At 36.9% G+C, this 20873-nt stretch overlaps 12 non-coding genes and 1 pseudogene across 12 annotated transcripts; all 13 read left to right on the top strand.

Annotated features, from left to right (window-relative positions):
- Positions 1-2845: 2845 nt before the first annotated feature.
- Positions 2846-2919, top strand: LOC112410220 (small nucleolar RNA SNORD113/SNORD114 family). Its single transcript, XR_003005379.1, has one exon. It is a non-coding gene; the product is annotated as a small nucleolar RNA SNORD113/SNORD114 family (small nucleolar RNA).
- Positions 2920-3623: 704 nt separating this feature from the next.
- On the top strand, positions 3624-3697 carry LOC112409916 (small nucleolar RNA SNORD113/SNORD114 family). Its single transcript, XR_003005277.1, has one exon. It is a non-coding gene; the product is annotated as a small nucleolar RNA SNORD113/SNORD114 family (small nucleolar RNA).
- A 695-nt stretch (positions 3698-4392) lies between these two features.
- Positions 4393-4465, top strand: LOC112409876 (small nucleolar RNA SNORD113/SNORD114 family). Its single transcript, XR_003005266.1, has one exon. It is a non-coding gene; the product is annotated as a small nucleolar RNA SNORD113/SNORD114 family (small nucleolar RNA).
- A 1364-nt stretch (positions 4466-5829) lies between these two features.
- LOC112409987 (small nucleolar RNA SNORD113/SNORD114 family) lies at positions 5830-5903 on the top strand. Its single transcript, XR_003005291.1, has one exon. It is a non-coding gene; the product is annotated as a small nucleolar RNA SNORD113/SNORD114 family (small nucleolar RNA).
- An 895-nt stretch (positions 5904-6798) lies between these two features.
- LOC112410118 (small nucleolar RNA SNORD113/SNORD114 family) lies at positions 6799-6869 on the top strand. Its single transcript, XR_003005337.1, has one exon. It is a non-coding gene; the product is annotated as a small nucleolar RNA SNORD113/SNORD114 family (small nucleolar RNA).
- A 2070-nt stretch (positions 6870-8939) lies between these two features.
- Positions 8940-9011, top strand: LOC112409908 (small nucleolar RNA SNORD113/SNORD114 family). The gene has a single exon (XR_003005275.1). It is a non-coding gene; the product is annotated as a small nucleolar RNA SNORD113/SNORD114 family (small nucleolar RNA).
- An 851-nt stretch (positions 9012-9862) lies between these two features.
- LOC112409926 (small nucleolar RNA SNORD113/SNORD114 family) lies at positions 9863-9936 on the top strand. The gene has a single exon (XR_003005279.1). It is a non-coding gene; the product is annotated as a small nucleolar RNA SNORD113/SNORD114 family (small nucleolar RNA).
- A 2465-nt stretch (positions 9937-12401) lies between these two features.
- LOC112409863 (small nucleolar RNA SNORD113/SNORD114 family) lies at positions 12402-12476 on the top strand. Its single transcript, XR_003005263.1, has one exon. It is a non-coding gene; the product is annotated as a small nucleolar RNA SNORD113/SNORD114 family (small nucleolar RNA).
- Positions 12477-14057: 1581 nt separating this feature from the next.
- Positions 14058-14129, top strand: LOC112410131 (small nucleolar RNA SNORD113/SNORD114 family). Its single transcript, XR_003005342.1, has one exon. It is a non-coding gene; the product is annotated as a small nucleolar RNA SNORD113/SNORD114 family (small nucleolar RNA).
- Positions 14130-15008: 879 nt separating this feature from the next.
- Positions 15009-15111, top strand: LOC112410194 (uncharacterized; annotated as a pseudogene).
- A 1749-nt stretch (positions 15112-16860) lies between these two features.
- Positions 16861-16935, top strand: LOC112410126 (small nucleolar RNA SNORD113/SNORD114 family). Its single transcript, XR_003005339.1, has one exon. It is a non-coding gene; the product is annotated as a small nucleolar RNA SNORD113/SNORD114 family (small nucleolar RNA).
- Positions 16936-19828: 2893 nt separating this feature from the next.
- LOC112410105 (small nucleolar RNA SNORD113/SNORD114 family) lies at positions 19829-19900 on the top strand. Its single transcript, XR_003005333.1, has one exon. It is a non-coding gene; the product is annotated as a small nucleolar RNA SNORD113/SNORD114 family (small nucleolar RNA).
- Positions 19901-20783: 883 nt separating this feature from the next.
- LOC112410181 (small nucleolar RNA SNORD113/SNORD114 family) lies at positions 20784-20858 on the top strand. The gene has a single exon (XR_003005363.1). It is a non-coding gene; the product is annotated as a small nucleolar RNA SNORD113/SNORD114 family (small nucleolar RNA).
- Positions 20859-20873: the final 15 nt, after the last annotated feature.

The following is a 20873-nucleotide window of genomic DNA, read 5'->3' on the forward strand; positions in this document are numbered from 1 at the left end:
CTTTCTTTGTATTTAATTTTTGACAGTTTGATTAATATGTGTCTTGGCGTGTTTCTCCTTGGATTTATCCTGTATGGGACTCTCTGTGCTTCCTGGACTTGATTAACTATTTCCTTTCCCATATTAGGGAAGTTTTCAACTATAATCTCTTCAAATATTTTCTCAGTCCCTTTCTTTTTCTCTTCTTCTTCTGGGACCCCTATAATTCAAATGTTGGTGCGTTTCATGTTGTCCCAGAGGTCTCTGAGACTTTCCTCAATTCTTTTCATTATTTTTTCTTTTTTCTGCACTGCGGTAGTTATTTTCACTATTTTATCTTCCAGGTCACTTATCTGTTCTTCTGCCTCAGTTATTCTGCTATTGATCCCTTCTAGAGTATTTTAAATTTCATTTATTGTGTTGTTCCTCACTGTTTCTCTGCTCTTTAGTTCTTCTAGGTCCTTGTTAAATGTTTCTTGTGTTTTCTGCATTCTATTTCCAAGATTTGGATCATCTTTACTATCATTATTCCGAATTCTTTTTCAGGTAGACTGCCTATTTCCTCTTCATTTGTTAGGTCTGGTGGGTTTTTACCTTGATCCTTCATCTGCTGTGCATTTCTCTGTATTCTCATTTTGCTTAACTTACTGTGTTCGGGGTCTTCTTTTCACAGGCTGCAGGTTCGTAGTTCCTGTTGTTTTTGGTGCCCAGTGGCTAAGGTTGGTTCAGTGGGTTGTGTAGGCTTCCTGGTGGAGGGGAGTAGTGCCTGTGTTCTGGTGGATGAGGCTGGATCTTGTCTTTCTGGTGGGCAGGTCCACGTCTGGTGGTGTGTTTTGGGGTGTCTGTGGCCTTATTATGATTTTAGGCAGCCTCTCTGCTAATGGGTGGGGTTGTGTTCCTGTCTTGCTAGTTGTTTGGCATAGGGTGACCAGCATTGTAGCTTGCTGGTCTTTTGAGTGGAGCTGGGTCTTAGCGTTGAGATGGAGATCTCTGGGAGATTTTCACTGTTTGATAATACGTGGAGCTGGAAGGTCCTTTGTGGGCCAATGTCCTGAACTTGGCTCTCCCACCTCAGAGGCACAGCCCTGATGCCTGGCTGGAGCACCAAGAGCCTGTCATCCACATGACTCAGAATAAAAGGGAGAAAAAAAAAGAAAGAAGAAGATAAAAGAAAGTAAAAGTTTTTAAAAAATAAAAAATAATTATTAAAAAAGTTTTTTAAAGTAATAAAGAAAGAAGAGAGCAACCAAACCAAAAAACAAATCCACCAATTATAACAAGTGCTAAAAACTATACTAAAAAAAAAAAAGAAACGAACAGACAGAACCCTAGGACAAATGGTAAAAGCAAAGCTATACGGACAAAGTCTCACACAGAAGCACACACATAGACACTCACGTAAAGAGAAAAAGGGGAAAAAGGAAATATATATCTCGTTGCTCCCAAAGTCCACCTCCTCAGTTTGGGATGATTCGTTGTGTATTCAGGTATTCCACAGATGCAGGTACATCAGGTTGACTGTGGAGCTTTAATCCGCTGCTCCTGAGGCTGCTGGGAGAGATTTCCCTTTCTCTTCTTTGTTCACACAGCTCCTGGGGACCCGAAGCTCCCCCTCCGCCACCCGCTGTCTCTGCCTGAGAAGGGGCTTCTAGTGTGTGGAAACCTTTCCTCCTTCACGGCTCCCTCTCCGAGGTGCAGGTCCCGTCCCTATTCTTTTGTCTCTGTTTTTTGTTTTCTCTTTTGCCCTACCCAGGTATGTGGGGGAGTTTCTTGCCTTTTTGGAGGTCTGAGGTCTTCTGCCAGCGTTCAGTAGGTGTTCTGTAGCAGTTGTTCCACGTGTAGATGTATTTCTGATGTATTTGTGGGGAGGAAGGTGATCTCCACGTCTTACTCTTCTGCCATCTTGAAGCTCCTCTCTCTGGCAAGTATTTTAGTAGCAATTGACCTATCTTGAATTTTCATGAATAATTTTTTCACTTATACCAAACACTGAGCCTTCATTTTACTTGGCCTTGTCATATGTTTGTTTTATGTAATAAATTTACTTGAGTTGTATTAAAAAAATAAAAGAAATAATTGGATAAAGGGTATTACCTCTTTGGCTAACTATCACATAGCCAGGGATAATATATAGTCAGCTGTCACATAGCCAGGGATAATATATAGTCAATGTTACTGTTCTGAATCAGTAGTCAGTTCAATGTTGTTCTCTTTTTTTAGGAGATGAGACAAATAATTATTAACATCAATTAGTAAATATTTAAATGCCTAAGAAAATGAAATGTGGACAGCAATGATCAATGGAAATAATGCTTCAATCTTTTTATCATCTGCTATGCTTTATACTCCTCAGGGTGGGTACTGAATGCTGTTCAAGGTTCTGCCATGATCCCTGTGATCAAAAAATTTACACTTGCATCTACATGTGCTGACTGTCGTAAGTAATAATTAAATTTCTTGTCAAGGCGACTAATGGCATTCACTATTGGGGACTTCCCTGGTGGTCCAGCGGTTAAGACTCCATGCTTTCACTGCAGGGGGCGAGGGTTCAATCCCTCATTGGGGAACTAAGATCCCACATGTTGCGCAGCCAGAAAAAAAATATCTATGAAATATAATGACAGAAGACCAACCATAGCCTGATAGTGAAGCTGGTGTTGCCATGAAGCATGATGTCGATTAATTGATATATTAAACATTGAGGTCAAGTAGAGAAAGAGATCTAGTCTCTGTGGGAAATAGTTCTATAGACAGATCTTAGGGATTTTCAAGAAACTTCTTAGGTTTTTGTGATTTACATGAATTTATTTTGTTATTATTTGTGAATGATTGAGTTAAACAGAAGATGAAGAATAAGGGTAAATTATGGACCAATGATGATGACTGGCGCATATGAGTCATATACAGTGAATATTACGTGTCGGGAGCTCTGAGGTCCAACTTAAAAAGAATCTAGTACGTTCACCCTGTTTGACATGTTCCATTAGACATTTGTCACATATATGCAAGGATCTTTTTCTTGAACTTGTGGCCATAGACTTAAAAAATATTGTTATAAAAGTATCAATAGCAGAGTAAGGTTGATGTTTGATTGATTAAGAGAAAAATAAATATTACTATAAATTAATAAATACCTAAATTACTATGTATATGAATGGTAGAAAGTATGGATTAAGGGCGTGAATGTCTCAATCTTTTTATTACCTTCTCTGCTTGGTACTCTTCAGAACAGATACTGGAGCTGATTTCAACTTCCACCATGATCAAGGTTACCGTACTGCCTTTGTCAAGAAAGAGACACAGGTAGGTAACGGTCAAAGATCTTGTCTTGGTTTGGGTCTTCATTTAAGGGTGTTCATGGTATTATTAAAAATTCTTAAATCAAAAAGTTAACTATTGTCAATGATAAATATGTATGAAACATGTTGATTAATCAATAATGTGTAACATTGAGATTGAATAACAGAAGAGATATGATCCATGTGGGAAATGATTGTATAGACAGACTGTAGGATCTTGCTCTTGGTTTGTTTTTTTTTTTGTGAATTATATACTTATTTTATTATTATCAAAGAATTAATAATTATTAATAGTTTAATCAATACAAACACCAATGAAGAAAATGACAACCTAATATGGAATAACATGACATTGATGACTACTGGTGACATATGAGTAGTGGATGATGAAAATAAGTGTCTGAAATGCTGAGTTCCAATACACAACATAATGTGTTTGATCCTTCTTTTGGAAATGATCATATAGACAGAATATGTCTGCAATATACAAAGGTCGTGTTCTTATATTAGATTCATAGATTTAATGGATCATAGATAGAACCATTAGAGAAAGGTAAAAGTGAAAATGAAGCATTATTCAATCATGAACATATGTAGTGAGGCAAGATATATTATTAATAAATATTGAAAACAGTGAAGCCCTTTAAGAAATAAATGGATCAAGGGTGTTACTTCTTTGGCTACGGATCATGTAGACATAGATAATTAACAGTCAGTTTCATTATTCTGGATCAGTTGCAAGGTTGAGGTTGTTCTCTTTGTTAATAGAAAAAATGTGTATATATAATGAAAAAATTAATGAATACCTAAAAATTTGGAGTAAGTGATGTGGAAAGGAAGGACCAATGTAGATAAGGTCCTAACTTTTTTTTTTTTTTTTATAAACTGTTCTGCTCTATACTCTTCAGAGTGAATACCCTTGAGGGATTTAACCATCTTACATGATCACAAGCTCTTTGGTTGCATCTATGCATTAGAAGCATGGAGACCACTGTAAGTCAAAGTTCTCGTGTTGGTTTGGGTGGTTTGCTTAAGAGTAGTTACTGTATGATTAGTGTGAATTAATGAATTAATAAACAATTTAGAAATGAACAAAGAGAAATTGAGCCAATCCTGGACCAATGATGATGACTGATGATTTGAATCAAGGATGATAAATAATATGTGTCTGAAACTCTGAGGTGCAGCAAAAAGAAATCTAATGCATTAACTCTGTTTGTAAAGATCCTATAGATAAAAGTCAGGAATATACAAGGATCTTGTTTATTCTTTGTGTTCATTCATGCATTTTCACTTTACTGTTATAATTGGAGAAATGAAATAATCAAAAACCAAATATGTAAATAAATAAAGCTGAATGGATGGTTCCTTATCCAATTATAAAAATATGTCGTCATGCAAGAAATACTGTTAATAAATTTGAAAACAGTGAAGTCCAATGAGAAACGAATGGTGCATAACTGTTAAATCTTTGGCTAAGAATAATACAGACAATAGTAAGATTATTTACTGTAATCAGTAAGATTACTTACTGTAAGTCATTGCTCATTTTCTGTGTCAGGGACAAGTTATAAGTTCACTTTTTTAAGAGAAAATGAAATAAACATACTCCAAATTAACGATTGTCTAAGTCACTAAAAATGAAATGCAGAAGCAAGGATCAATGGAGATTAGTTCTCAATATTTATTATCTGCTCTGACCTGTACTTCTCAGAATGGATGCCCTTGAGCTGATTTAAGCATCTTCCATGGACAGGAGCCCTATGGTTGCATCTGTGTTAGGAGGATGGAGAACAATGTGAGTAGTAGTCAATGTTCTTGTCTTGGATTGAGCCATATTTTCTTTTAATTATTACTTTAAAAGATATTATTTAAAAAATTAAATATAATAAAAAAGTCCAAGCATGCTAATGTCAAATACCATCGATACAAAACAGTATGATTAATCCATATATGAAACACTGAGTTCAGTTAATGAAAGAGTTGGGTGTCAGGGGAAATGATTGTATAGATAAATGTTAGGGATATTCAAGACTCTTACACATAATTTTTTGTGTGATTTATTTATTTATTTATTTGGCTTTGTTGGGTCTTCGTTGCTGTGCATGGGCTTCTCTGGTTGCGGCGAGTGGGAGCTACTCTTCATTGTGGTGCGCAGGCTTCTCGTTGCAGTGGCTTCTCTTGTTGCGGAGAACGGGCTCTAGACATGTGGCTTCAGTAGCTGTGGCAAACAGGCCCTAGAGCGCACAGGCTTCAGTAGTTGTAGTACATGGGCTCAGTAGTTGCGGCATGAGGGCTCTAGGGTGTGCTGGCTCAGTAGTTGTGACTCGCGGGCTCTAGAGTGCAGGCTCAGTAGTTGTGGTGCATGGGCTTTGTTGCTCTGCAGCATGTGGGATCTCCCCGGACCAGGGATTGAGCCCGTGTCCCCTGCATCGGCAGGTGGTCTCTCAACCACTGGGCCACCAGGGAAGTCCCTGATTTATGTTTATTTAAATAATAGGGAATTAATTAATAAACAAATGTAGAGGACAGTAGAGAAAACTGCCTCTCCTGGACCGTTGGCCACGACTTGAGGCATAGGAGTCATATATGGTGAATACCATGTGTCTGTAACCCTGATTCCACACAACGCAAAATCTAGCCTATCTTCTGTTATAAATGACCCCATGGGCCAATGTTAGGAATATACAAACATTATATTCCTATTCTGGGTTAATAGATTTAGACGTATTATTAATAATAAATCAGCAGTCTAGCCATTAAAAAATGTAAAAAAACACATAAAAAGAAGGCGGCAAAGCATTGTTCACTAGGAACATATGTGGTCAGGCAAGAAATATTATTAATAAAATAGAAAACATTCATTCCCTTTAAGCAGTAAACGAATGTTTTGCCCTTTTGCTGAAAGGATCATACAGACACTGATAAGTAAGAGTCCACATTGTTGATCTGGGTCAGTCTCAAGTTTAAGGTTTTCTTTTCTTAAGAGAAAAAATACTATGTTATGAAAAATTCATGAATGCCTAAATGAGTAAATGAAATGTGGATAACAAGGATCAATGGAGATAAGGTCTGAAATTTTTTATCATCTTTTCTGCTCTGTACCTCTTAGAATGGGAGCACTTAAGCTGGTGGAAGGATCCTGAGAGCTCTGGTTGCATTCACGTGTTAGGACTGTGGAGACCATGTGAGTAATAGACAAATTTTGGCCTTAGTTTCAATATTTTATTTAAGGCTATTGACTGTATTATTGCAAGTTGTGAAATATAATCAATGAAATCCAAATAGCCCAGAGTGAAATATGGGATTAATATGAAGTACTATATTGATTCATTCATAAAATGAAAAATGAGAGTAATTAGTGAAAGATGTTGACACAAGAATGATTCTAAATATATATTAGAGATTTCTAAGCTCTTTGGTGGTTCCAATGAATAACCATTTTTAAAATTATAATTACTGAATTATGAATTGAGCAATAAGTAATATATAAATGAATGAGTAAAAAGAGGTATGGTATTGGATCAATGATGACTACTGGTGGCGTATGAGTCGTGTACAATGAATACGTTCTGGAACTCTGAGGTCCGATGCGAAAGAAATGTCTTTCTTCTCTTCATGCATTTTCACTCTTTATTATAATTGAAGCAATGAAAGAATCAATAAACAAACATGTGGACAAATGGAGAGAAAGTCTCAATCTTTATCACCTTCTGTTTAGTACTTTTCAGAATAGAAGCTCAGAGTGATTTCAGCCTCTATTGTGATCAAGGTTATCATTTTCAGGTTGGTTTAGGACAGAAACCCAGGTGAGTAATGACCAATGTTCCTCTCTTGGTTTGGGTAATTTGCTTAAGTGTTTTCATTGTATTCTAAAAAGTAATAAATCCAATCAACAGGTTAGTAATGGTCCATTGATAAATATGACCTGAAACCTTATACTGATTAATTGATATTGTAGGGACTTCCCTGGTGGTGCAGTGGTTAGAATCTGCCTGCCAATGCAGGGGACACGGGTTCCAGCCCTTGTACGGGAAGATCCTACATGCTGCAGAGCAACTAAGCCCGTGTGCCACAACTACTGAGCTGTGCTCAAGAGCCCACGAGCCACAAGTACTGAGCCTGTGTACTTAGAGCCTGTGCTCTGCAACGAGAGAAGCCACCACAATGAGAAGCCCGCACACCACAACGAAGATAGCCCCTATTTGTCACAACTAGAGAAAGCCTGAGCGCAGCAACAAAGACCCAACGCAGCCAAAAATAAATAAATTTATTTTAAAAAATTGATATTGTATAACATTGATATTCATTAATGAAAGAGTTGTAATCTATTTTGGTAATGATTAGAGAGAAGTTAGGGATATTCGAGTGTCTTGTTCTTTGTCTTTTGTTAATCATATATTTTTTAAATTACTATCAATGAAGTAATGATTTAATTGATACAAATATATAAATGAATGGGCTGAAATTGGATTGGTAGAGGTTGAGGCACAGACAATAAATAATAAGTATCTGGAACCCTGAGGTCCAAGACAATACATACTCTATTTTCGTGTTTATTTGATCCTATGAACAGATGTTAGGAATGTATAATTTTCAAGTTCTTCGATTAAGTTTTAAAATTATTACTAGATCAATGAGAGCACTATTAAAATTACATAAATAATAGATTACAGAGAAAAGATAAATTATGTTCTCATTATGAACATCTATGATGAGACAAGAAATATTAATAAAAATTTCCAGCACTGATGACCATTATGAAATAGATGGATCAAGGGTGTCATCACTTTTTCCAGATGCCAGATAGACTTGAACAATTAGGAGTCAATTTTATTGTTCTGAGTCAGTCTTAAGTATGAGCTTGTTCTTTCTGTTAAGAGAAAACAATTTCTACATTAAGAAAAAGTTATAAATTCCTAAATGACTGGGTGAAAGAAATGTAGAATGCAAGAGTCAATGGAGATAAATTTTCTTATTTTCTCATTGACTGTGCTTCATATTGTTCAAAATGGACACATTTGTGCTGATGAAGTGTTATTCCATGGTGATGCACCTTATGATTACATCTCTGTATTAGAAGCACAGAGACAAATGGGAGTAATAGTCAAATTTCTCGTCTTAGTTTCAGTGATTTTTTCCCCCCTGTGTATTCAGTGTATTACTTGAAACTTCCATATAGAGTAACAGAAGGCCAGTGTAGCTCAGTGATAAGTATAGACCTTCATTAAACACTAATTGATTAATGCATAGATGTATAATAGCATATAATTTAAAAAGAGGTACGTTGTTGTGAGAATGATCTATTTACAGTTAGCGATATCACGACTCTTCTTGGGTTTTGTGACTAATAATTTTTAAATTATTATGAGTGACTTACTGAAATAGTCAATAAACAAATAGAAATGAATGAAGAAAAGAGTAAAAAGTATTAATCAAAAACTCATAATTCAATGATAAATATAAGAAATATTCTTTTGAATAATTGATAATGGGCAGGATTGAAGTCGAAAATTGGAAGAGATGGACCCTTAATGGGAAATGATTCTGTAAACTGAGGTTAGGGGTATTGAAGGGTGTTATTCTTGGAATATTTAGTGAACCATATATTATTTTATTATTCTTCCATATAGAAATGATGGAAGAAAAGAGACTCAGTGATGGAACAGTGATGATGATTGTGACGGGAAGAGTCCTGAATGATGAAAACATGTCTGAAACTCTGAGGTCCAACCCAGACCGTAAGTAGTCTCTTCCTTCTGGCGAAACTGTTTCTATAGAGAGATGACAGGATTATAAATAGGTCACATTTTTGTGTGGATTTCATAGACAGATTTGTTATTAATAGATCTATAATGAACCATTTAGCAAATATAGATGAACATAAGGAAAAACAGGGTGAAGCGAGACAAAAGATACTGTTAATAAATATTGAAAACACTGATGCCCTTTAAATAAATAGGTGAGGGTCACCTGTTTGGCCAAGGTTAGATAGAAAGACATGCATAAGCAAGAGTCAGTTTAATTGTTCTGCTTCAGACAAAAGACTGAGATTTTCTTTTAACAAGGTAAAAAATTTAGAGAGAAAAAGTAATAAAAACATAAATACTGAGTAACAGAAAAGCCGAAAACAAAGATAGTGGTGATTAGGTCTGAATATTTTTATCATCTTGTGTGTTGCACACACCTCAGAGTGAAGTCACTAGACGTGATTTAGAATCGTCCATGGATATGAGCTATGGGTTTGCCTCTACGAAATAGGAGATGGAGATTATTGTGAGTCATAGTAGAAGTTCTTTCCTCTATGGTTTTATTAAAGTAATTCAGTGTATTTAATAAGAAATGAGGAATATAAGTAAAGAAGGAGACTGCATCTCAGTGTTGAGTATGGATATAAAATCCACTATATGGTTTAATACATATATAGAAAACAATGTATTAAAGAGAGATATATATTTAAGTAATAATTATTCTATATAGATGAAGGCTTTTCGTATTTTTTCTTGAATTGTACTGCTAAAAATAATTAATGAATTTTTTATTTAATCAAAAAAAAGATGTGTACGTAGAAAAAGGACCAATGTTGGATCGATGATGATTTCTGTTCATCAGTATGAGTGGTATAAAGTGAATACTTGTCTGGAATTTTGAGGTCCGATATTACATTAATCTATTCCATTCTCAGTTCAAGAAGGCATCCTATAGGCAGGAATAAATGAGGAGCTTACTTTGGTCTTGTGTTCATATTTTTCATTCTATTATTAAAATAGGAAAATGGGAGAATCTATAAATACATATGTAATTAAAAATAAAGGTGAATGATCTGTATACCTTCTTGGGAGAAATGTCTATTTAGATTGCCCATTTTTTGATTGGGTTGTTGTTATTTATTTATTATTTTTTAAATTAACGTGTATTGGAGCATTGTTGCTTTACAATGTTGTGTTAGCTTCCACTGCACAACAAAATGAATCAGAGCTGCATGAGCTGTTTTTATATTTTGGAGACTAATCCCTTGTTAGTTGCTTGGTTTGCAAATATTTTCTCCCATTCTGAGGGTTTTCTTTTCGTTTTGTTAATGGTTTCCTTTGTTGTGCAAAAGCCTTTAAGTTTAATTAGGTCCCATTTGTTTATTACTGTTTTTATGTTCATTAGTTTAGGAGATGGATCAAAAAAGATCTTGCTGCAATTTGTGTCACAGAGGGTTCTCCCTATGTTTTCCTCTAAAAGTTTTACACTATCTGGCCTTACATTTAGGTCTTTAATCCATTTTGAGTTTATTTTTGTGTATGGTGCTAGGGTGTGTTCTAATTTCATTCTTCAACATGTAGCTGTCCAGTTTTCCCAGCACCACTTATTGAAGAGACTGTCTTTTCTCCATTGTATATGTATACTTGCCACTTTTGTCATAGATTAGGTGACCATAAATGCATGGGTTTATCTCTGGACTTTCTATCCTGTACCATTGATCTATATTTCTCTTTCTGTGCCAGTATCATACTGTTTGATGACTATAGCTTTCTAGAAGAGTCTGAAGTCAGGGAGCCTGATTTCTCCAGATCTGTTTTTCTTTCTCCAGATTGCTTTGGCTATTCATGGTCTTTTGTATTTCCATACAAATTTTAAAGTTTTTTGTTCTAATTCTGAAAAAAAAATTGGTAATTTGATAAGGATTGCATTGAATCTGTAGATATCTTTGGATATGTAGCCATTTTCAGAATATTTATTCTTTCATCCAAGGATATGGTATATCTCATCATCTGTTTGTGTCATCTTTTATTTCTTTCATCAGCATCTTATAGTTTTCTAATTACAGGTCTTTGGCTTCCTTACGAAGATTTATTCCTAGCTATTTTATTCTTTTTGACGCAACGGTAAATGTGATTGTTTCCGTAATCCCTATTTATGAACTTCTGTTGTTAGAGTATAGTAAAGCAAGAGATTTCTCTGTATTAATTGTGAATCCTGCAACTTTTCCAAGTTCATTGAAGAGCTCTACTAGTTTTCCGGTATCATATATATGATTTTATATGTATAATATAATATCATTGGGAAATAGTGACAGTTTTAAACTTCCTTTTCCAATTTGGATCACTTTTAATTCTTTTCTTCTCTGATACCAGTGGTTAGGGCTTCCAAAACTATGCTGAATTATACCCAAATAAAAAATTTAAAATATTAGGTGAGTGAAAAAAATACCAATTTCCAATTACGGGAAATATGGGTGGAGACAATGGAGAGCTAGTGGGAAGCAGCCGCGTAGCACAGGGAGATCAGCTCCGTGCTTTGTGACCGCCTAGAGGGGTGGGATAGCGAGGGTGGGAGGGAGGGAGACCCAAGAGGGAAGAGATATGGAGACAAATGTATATGTATAGCTGATTCACTTTGCTATATAGCAGAAACTAACACACCATTGTAAAGCAATTATACTCCAATAAAGATGTTTAAAAAAAAAAAGATATACCAGTAATATGTCAAGCAAAGCCGGAATTTCAATTATAAAGCTAAAGGACATGACTGTTACCACTTAGGGTAAGGAGGAGGGTCAGGAGAAGTGGTTGACAACCTTCATATTCTGGCGCAGCGGCAGGATCAAAGATTCATTTTCAACAGATTTCACATATCCTCAACATTAGGGATTGCCTAAATAATGATGTGAATGCGGAAGCAGGGATAAGTGGAGAGTGTCTCCACCATTTTTATCTTCTGCTTTGTTTTATACTCCTCAGAGTGGATGCACTGGACCAGAAATGAGGATTCTTCCTTGAGTGCCAGCCTAGGATGGCATCTTTGTCATAAGAGCCTGGACACCCATGTGAGCATCATCTAGTTCCTAGTCTGGGGGTGGGTGGTTTCTCAAAAAGTAATGACTAAGCTAAAAAATATGGGTGAAAGAAAATTAAAGGAGGACATCTTTATCCCATTGATAAAAAAGGAACTGTTGTGAAGCAAAAACCCGATAATAAATATGAGAGATATGATGATATGAGAATGGTTATAGAGACAGGTAAACGATATCGAGGTCTCGCTGGGTTTTGCAAACCCTAGAGTGTCAAAATTTGCATTAGTGAAGTAACGCATGCATCAGTGAAACATATAGAATGAAGAGAAAGTCATCTTTTCTGGGTCGATGATGATAAATGCCAGCGCATGAGTCATCGATGACGAATAATATGTGTCTGGACCTCTCAGGTCCAATACACAAGAAATGTGGTCTATCTCTTCATGCGTTTTCACTGGTTATGCTAATTGAGCCAATGAAAGCATCAGTAAATAAATCTGCTGGTCCATGGAGAGAAAGTCTCAATCTCGGTCATTACCTTCTCTGTTTGGTACTTTTCAGAATAGAAGCTCAGGTGATTTAAGCCTCCATTTTGATCAAGCTTCTCCTTTTCAGGTTGCTATGGGACAGAGACCCAGGTGAGTCATGGCCAGCGTTCCTGTCTTGGTTTGGGAAATTTGTTTAAGTGTTTTCATTGTATTCTCAAAGGGTATATATCAAAGGGTTGATGATGGCCCATTGAAAAATAAGCCATGAGAGCTTATGCTGATGAAGTGATCATCTAGATCCTGGAAATGCATTAAGGAAAGAGATCTCATGTGTGGTGATAGTGTTTGGACAGAAGTTAGGGATATTTGCAAGTTTTGTTCTTGGGTTTGGGGTATTTGTGTCTTTCTTTCATTAGTATCAATGGTATAATGATTTATTTGATAGAGATATGTCAATGAATGAAGTAAAATTGGACCCAAGGGGACCAAAGATGAAGTTGGGTAGAGGATAGAGCATGGGCAAGGAACTATAAGTATCTGGAATTTGAGGGCCAAGAAGGATACATACTCTGTTTTCTACATTGATTTCTTCCTATGGATAGATGTTCAGAATATATAACATCATGCTCTTAGTTTGGGTTACTCAATTTAGATTTCATATTATTAATCGATAAGTGATAGAACCATTCAAAATATGTAAATAGTAGATTAAGAAGAAAAAGTCAGTTAATTCCTACTGTGGACACATGTGGTCTTGCAAGAAGCAATCCTAAATATTTCCACTGGTGATGACCGTTAATAACAAATGGATCTAGGAGGTCAGCTGTTTGGCCAAGCTTCATGTGGATGTGAATAATTAAGAGTCAATTTTATTGTTCTGGGGTGCTCTCAAGTTTGACAGTATTTTTGTTAGTAGAAAAAGAAAAATCTCTGCGTTATGAAAGAGTGACCAATTCCTCATGATTGAGAACATTAAATCTGGAAAGAATGCATCAAAGTCCATAAAGTTTCCTTTCTCTCTCTCTTTTGTTTCATCGACTGTGCTTTCTATTGATTAAAGTGGGCATGTTCGAGCTGATCAAGCTGTCAGTATTCCATGGTGAGGCACCTTATAATTGCAGGAACCCATGTGAGTAATAATCAAATTTCATGTCATGGTTTCTGTTATTATTTTGTCCCTCTGTGTATGCATTCAGTATATTACTAGAGAGATCCCTATAGGAAAACAGAAGGCCAGTCAGCTCAGTGATAAATGTTACATTTTATGAAATATTAATTGCTTACTGCCCCAATTAAAAAAACAAGGCAAAACAAAACAAACCACAACACAAAATCAGCATTGTGATTTACAGGTGAGACACACTGCTGTGAGAATAAATTATGGAGAGAAGAGGGATATCATGACTGCCCTTAGGTTTCGTGATTAATAGGGTCTTCAATACCTATGAGAGATTTATGCCTCAATCAGTACACGATGTAGAAATACGTGAAGAGAAGGAGGGATACTACTGGATTGATGATGACTACTGGTGGCGTACGAGTCGTGTACGATGAATACGTGTCTGGAGCTCTGAGGTCCGATGCAAATGGAATCTAGTCCATTGTCCTATTGGTAGTGATCCTAGAGGCTGAAGTCAGGAATGAATGAGGGTCTTCTTTGCAGTCTTTGTGTTTATGCCTTTTCATTCTGTTTGTACAATTGAAAAACTGAGGCTCTCTTCATAAATATATGAATAAAACTAAAGATGAATGATGGAAAACAATTTCCAATCACAGAAATATGGGTGGAGATGAGATATACAATTAATATATCAAGGAAAGCCTGAATTTCAATTAGAAAGCCATGGCACATGACTGTTACCACTTACGGTAATGAGGTGGGGGCCGGAGAAGTGGTAGACAACATTCATATTCTGGCACAGAGGCAATATTGAAGTGGTTCCTTTTCAAAAGCTTTCGTATATCCACTATATTAGGGATTTTTTATATAATGATGTGACTGTGGAAGCAGGGCTGAGTGGAGAGTGTCTCCACCATTTTAATCTTCTGCTTTGCTTTATACACCTCAGAGTGGACTCACTGGACCAGAAATGAAGATTCTTCCTTGAGTGCCAGCCTAGGATGGCATCTTGGTCGTAGGAGCCAGGAGACCCTTGTGAGCATCATCTAGTTCCTAGTCTGGGGATGGGTGTTTTCCCTAAAAGTAATGAGTATGTTAACAAAATGGGTGAAAGAAAATTAAAGAATGGCATCTTTATCCCATTGATAAACAAGGAACTGTTGTGAAGCAAAACGCTGATAATAAATATGAGAAAGATATAATGGTGTGAGAATAGTTCAAGACAGGTGAGCGATAACGAGGCCTCATTGGGTTTTGCGAACCCCAGTGTCAAAATTCGCATTAGTTAATTAATGCATGAATCAGTGAACCGTACAGAATGAAGAGAAAGTCATCTTTTCTGGATCGATGTTGATAAATGCCAGCGTATGAGTTGATGTTGATAAATGCCAGCGTATGAGTCGTCGATGATGAATAATACGTGTCTGGAACTCTGAGGTCCAATACAAAAGAAATGTGATCTTTCTCTTCATGCATTTTCATTGGTTATGCTAACTGAGCCAATGAATGCATCAAGCAACAAATCTGCTGATCCATGGAAAGAAAGTCTCCATCTCGTCATCACCTTCTCTGTTTGGTACTTTTTAGAATAGAAACTCAAGGTAATTTCAGCCTCCATTTTGATCAAGTTTCTCCATTTCAGGTTGCTGTGGGACAGAGACCCAGGTGAGTTTTGTCCAGGGTTCCTGTCTTGGTTTGGGGAATTGATTTAAGTGCTTTCATTGTATTCTCAAAATTCATTGACATATTTCAAAGGGTTGATAATGACCTGTTGTAAAACAAGCCATGAGAACTTATGCTGATGAAGTGGTCATCTAGATCCTGGAAATTCATTAAGAAAAGAGATCTCATGTATGGTGGTTGTGGTTGGAGAGAAGTTAGGGATATTTGCAGGTCTTGTTCTTGGGTTTTGGGTATTTGTGTCTTTCTTTCATTAGTATCAATAAGGTAATGATTTAATTGATAGAGATTTATAAATAAATGAAGTAAAATTCGACCCAAGGGGACCAATGATGAAGATGGGTAGAGGATGAGGCATCGGCAAGGAGCCATAAGTATTTGGAGGCCGGACAGCAAAGAAGGATACATACTCTGTTTTCTACATTGATTTCTCCTATGGACAGATGTTCGGAATATATGATGTCATGCTTTTATTTTGGTTACTCAATTTAGTTTTCATACTGTTAATCGATCAGAGATAGAACCCTTCAAAATAAGTAAATAGTAGATTAAGAAGAAAAGGTCAATTATTGCCTACTGTGGACACATGTGCCTCAGCAAGAAGTAATCCTATGGACTGCCACTAGTGATGCCCATTAATAACAAGTGGACCTAGGAGTTCCAGTGCACATGGAATCTAGTCCGTTGTCCTATGGGAAGTGACCCTAGAGGCAGAGGTCAGGAATGATGAGGGGCTTCTTGGCGGTCTGTTCAACAATTGAAAAACTGAGGCTGTCTTCATAAATATATGAATAAAACTAAACATGAATGATGGAAAACAATTTCCAATCACAGAAATATGGGTGGAGATGAGATATACAATTAATATATCAAGGAAAGCCTGAATTTCAATTAGAAAGCCATGGCACATGACTGTTACCACTAGGGTAAGGAGCAGGCCAGGATAATGGGTAGAAAAACTTCATAATATGGCACACCGGCAAGATTGAACTGGTTTCTTTTCAACAGATTTCACATATCCGCTGTGTTAGAGATTGCCTAAATAACAGTGGGAATGTGGAAGCCGGGATGAGTGGTGAGTGTCTCCACCATTTTTATCTTCTGCTTTGCTTTATACTCCTCAGAGTGGATGCACTGGACCAAAAAAGAGGCTTCGTCCTCGAGTGCCAGCCTAGGGATGGCATCTTGGTCATAGGAGCCCGTGTGAGCATCATCTAGTTCCTAGTCTGGGGGTGGGTGTTTTCACTAAAAGTAATGAGTATGCTAACAAAATAGGTGAAAGAAAATTGAAGGAGGGCATCTTTATCCCACTGATGAACAAGGAACTGCTGTGAAGCAGAAAGCCAATAATAAATATGAGAGAGATATGATGATGTGAGAATGGTTCTAGAGACAGGTGAGCGACATTGAGGCCTTGCTGGGTTCTGCAAAGCCTAGAGTTTCAAAATTGGCATTAGTGAAGTAACGCATGAATCAGTGAAACATATTGAATGAAGAGAAAGTCATCTTTTCTGGATCGATGATGATAAATGCTAGCATATGAGTCATCGGTGATGAATAATATGTGTCTGGAACTTTGAGGTCCAATACACAAGAAATGTGGTCTTTCTCCTCATTGGTTTTCATTGGTTATGTGAATTGAGCCAATGAAAGCATCAATCAACAAATAGGCAGATCCATGGAGAGAAAGTCTCCATCTCGTCATCACCTTCTCTGTTTGGTACTTTTCAGAATAGAAGCTCAAGGAGATTTCAGCCTCCATTGTGATCAAGGTTCTCCTTTTCAGGTTGCTATGGGACAGACACCCAGGTGAGCTATGGCCAGGTTTCCTGTCTTGGTTTGGGGAATTGGTTTAACTGTTTTTATTGTATTTGTAAAAGTCATCAATATACATAAAAGGGTTGACGAAGGCCTGTTGATAAACAAGCCATGAGAGCTTATGCTGAAGAAGTGATTATCTAGATCCTGGAAGTTCATTAAGGAAAGTGACCTTATGTACGGTGATAGTGATTGAAGAGAAGTTAGGGATATTTGCGGGTCTTGTTCTTGGGTTTTGGGTATTCGTGTCTTTTGTTCATTAGTATCACTGATGTAATGATTTAATTGATATATATCAATGAATGAAATAAAATTGGAACCAAGGGGACCAACGATCAAGTTGGGTATAGGATGAGGCCTGGGTAGGGAACCATAAGTATCTGGAAGCCTGTTGGCCAAGAAGGATTCATACTCTGTTTTCTCCATTGGTTTCTTCCTATAGACAGATGTCCAGCATATATAAAGTCATGCCCTTTGTTTGGGTTACACAATTCTGATTTCATACTATTAATAGATCAGTGATAGAATGGTTCAAAATATATAAATAGTATATTAAGAAGAAAAGGTCAATCATTGCCTACATTGGACATGTGTTCCAGCAATAAGTAATCCTGAAGATTACCACCACTGATGCTCATTGATAACAAATGGACCTATGAGGTCAAATTTTTGGCCAAGCATCATTTAGATGTGAATAATTAAGAGTCAGTTTTATTGTTCTGGGTCGCTGTGAAGTTTGAGGGTATTTTGGTGTGTAGAAAAAGAAAAATCTCTGCATTACGAAAGAGTGATCAATTCTCCATGACTGAGAACATTAAATCTGCAACGAAAGCATCAAGGTCCATAAAGTTTCTTTTCTCTCTCTCTTTTCTGTCATCGACTGTTCTTTCTACTGATTAAAATGGACACATTCGAGTTGAGCAAGCTATCAGTATTTCACGGTGATGGCATCTTATCATTGCCAGAACCCATGTGAGTAATAATCAAATTTCATGTCATGGTTTCCATTATTTTTTGTCCCTCTGTGTTACATTCAGTGTATTATTGGAAAGATCCCTATAGGAAAACAGAAAGCCAGTGCAGCTGGCTCAAAAGAAATGTGGTCTTTCTTATGTGTTTTCTTTGGTTATGCTAATTGAGCCTGTGAAGGCATCAGTCAACAAATCTTCGGATCTATGGAGAGAAAGTCTGAATCTCGGTGATCACCTTCTCTGTTTGGTACTTTTCAGAATAGAAGCTCAAGGTGATTTCAGCCTCCATTGTGATCAAGGTCCTCCTTTTCAGTTTGCTATGGGACAGAGACCCAGGTGAGTTATGGCCAGGGCTCGTGTCTTGGTTTGGGGAATTGGTTTAAGTGTTTTCATTACATTCTCAAAAGTCATTGATATATATCAAAGGGTTGATGATGCCTGTTGAAAAATAAGCCATGAGAGCTTATGCTGATGAAGTGATCATCTAGATCCTGGAAATTCATTAAGGAAAGTGATCACATGTATGGTGATAGTGATTGGATAGAACGTATGGATATTCGCAGGTCTTATTCTTGGGTTTTGGATATTCGTGTCTTTCTTTCATTAATACCAATGGTATAATGATTTAATTGACAGAGATATGTCAATGAATGAACTAAAATTGAGCCCAAGGGGACCAACAAACAAGGTGGGTAGAGGACGAGGCATAGGCAAGGAACCATATGTATCTATCTGGAAGCCTGAGGGCCAAGGATACGTACTCTTTTTTTATTTCTTCCCATGGACAGATGTTCAGAATATATAAAGTCATGCTCTTAGTTTGGTTTACTAAATTTATATTTAATACTATTGATCGATCAATGATAGAACCATTCAAAATATGTAAATAGTAGATTAAGAAGAGATGGTCAGTTATTGCCAAATGCGGACACATGTGGGCTGGCAAGAAGTAATCCTAAAGATTTCCACCCCTTACGCCCCTTAATTACAATTGGACCTAGGAGGTCAACTGTTTGGCCAAGAGTCATGTAGATGTGAATAATTGAGTCAATTTTATTGTTCTTGGCCACTCTCAAGTTTGAGGGTATTATTTTCTGAAGAAAAAAACATCTCTTCATTATGAAAGAGTGGTCAATTCCTCATGACTGAGAACATTAAATGTGGAAAGAAAGCATCAATGTTCATAAGTTTCCTTACTCTCTCTTTTGTTTCATCGACTGTGCTTTTATTGATTAAAATGGACACATTTGAGCTGAGCAAGCTATCAGTATTCCATGGTGATGCACCTTATGATTGCAGGAACCCGTGTGAGTAATAAGCAAATTTCTTGTCATGGTTTCCATTTATTTTTGTCTGCCTGGGTGTGCATCCAAGGTATTATTCGAGATATTCATATAGGAAAACAAAAGGCCAGTGCAGTTCGGTGATAAATGTTACATTTTATGAAACGTTAATTGATTACTGCCCCAATGAAAAAAACAAAACAAAACAAAACAAAACAAAACAACACAAAATCAGCATCATGATTTATAGGAGAGACACACTGCTGTGAGAATGAACTATGCAGAGAGGAGGGAAATCATGACTGCCCTTGGGTTTTGTGATTAATAGGCTTTTCAGTATTTATGAGAGATTTATTGCCTTAATCAGTACACAGTGTAGAAATACATGAAGAGAAGGAGGGACACTATTGGATTGATGATGACTACTGGTGGCGTACGAGTCGTGTATGATGAATACATGTCTGGAACTCTGAGGTCCGATGCAAATGGAATCTAGTCCATTGTCCTATTGGAAGTGACCCTAGGGGCTGAGGTCAGGAATGAATGAGGGGCTCCTTTGCAGTCTTTGTGTTCATGCCTTTTCATTTTGTTCGTGCAAATGAAAAACTGAGACCCTCTTCATAAATATATGAGTTAAAATAAAGAAAAATGACGGAAAACAATTTCTATTCATGGATATATGGGTGGAAACAAGATATACCATTAATATGTCAAGGAAAGCCTGGATTTCAATTTTAAAGCCATGGGACATGACTGTTACCACTTAGGGTAAGGAGAAGGGGACCAGGGGAAGTGGTAGACAACCTTCATATTCTGGCACAGAGGCAAGATTGAAGTTGTTCCTTTTCAACAGATCTCACATACTTGCTATGTTAGGGATAGCCTAAGTAACGACGTGAATGTGGAAGCAAGGATGAGTGGAGAGTGTCTCCACCATTTTTATAACCTGCTTCGCTTTATACTCCTCAGAATGGATGCACTGGACCAGAAACGAGGATTCGTCCTCGAGGGCCAGCCTAGGATGGCATCATGGTCGTAGGAGCCAGGAGACCTGTGTGATCATCATCTAGTTCCTAGTCTGGGGGTGGGCGCTTTCACTAAAAGTAATGACTATGCTAACCAAATGGATGAAAGGAAATTAAAGGAGGGCATCTTTATCCCATCGATAAACAGGAACTCTTGTGAAGCAAAAACCAGATAATAAATATGAGAGAGATATGATGATGTGAGAATGGTTCTAGAGACAGGTGAGCGATATCAAGGCCTCACTGAGTTTTGCGAACCCTAGAGGGTCATAACTGGCACTAGTGAATTAACGCATGCATCAGTGAAACATATAGAATGAAGAGAAAGTCATCTTTTCTGGATTGATGATGATCAATGCCAACGTATGAGTCCCTGATTATGAATAATAAGTGTCTGGAACTCTGAGGTCCAATACAAAAGAAATGTG

Source organism: Neophocaena asiaeorientalis, unplaced genomic scaffold (genome assembly GCF_003031525.2).
Source record: "Neophocaena asiaeorientalis asiaeorientalis breed wild unplaced genomic scaffold, Neophocaena_asiaeorientalis_V1.1 scaffold476, whole genome shotgun sequence".
Taxonomy (NCBI): domain Eukaryota; kingdom Metazoa; phylum Chordata; class Mammalia; order Artiodactyla; family Phocoenidae; genus Neophocaena; species Neophocaena asiaeorientalis.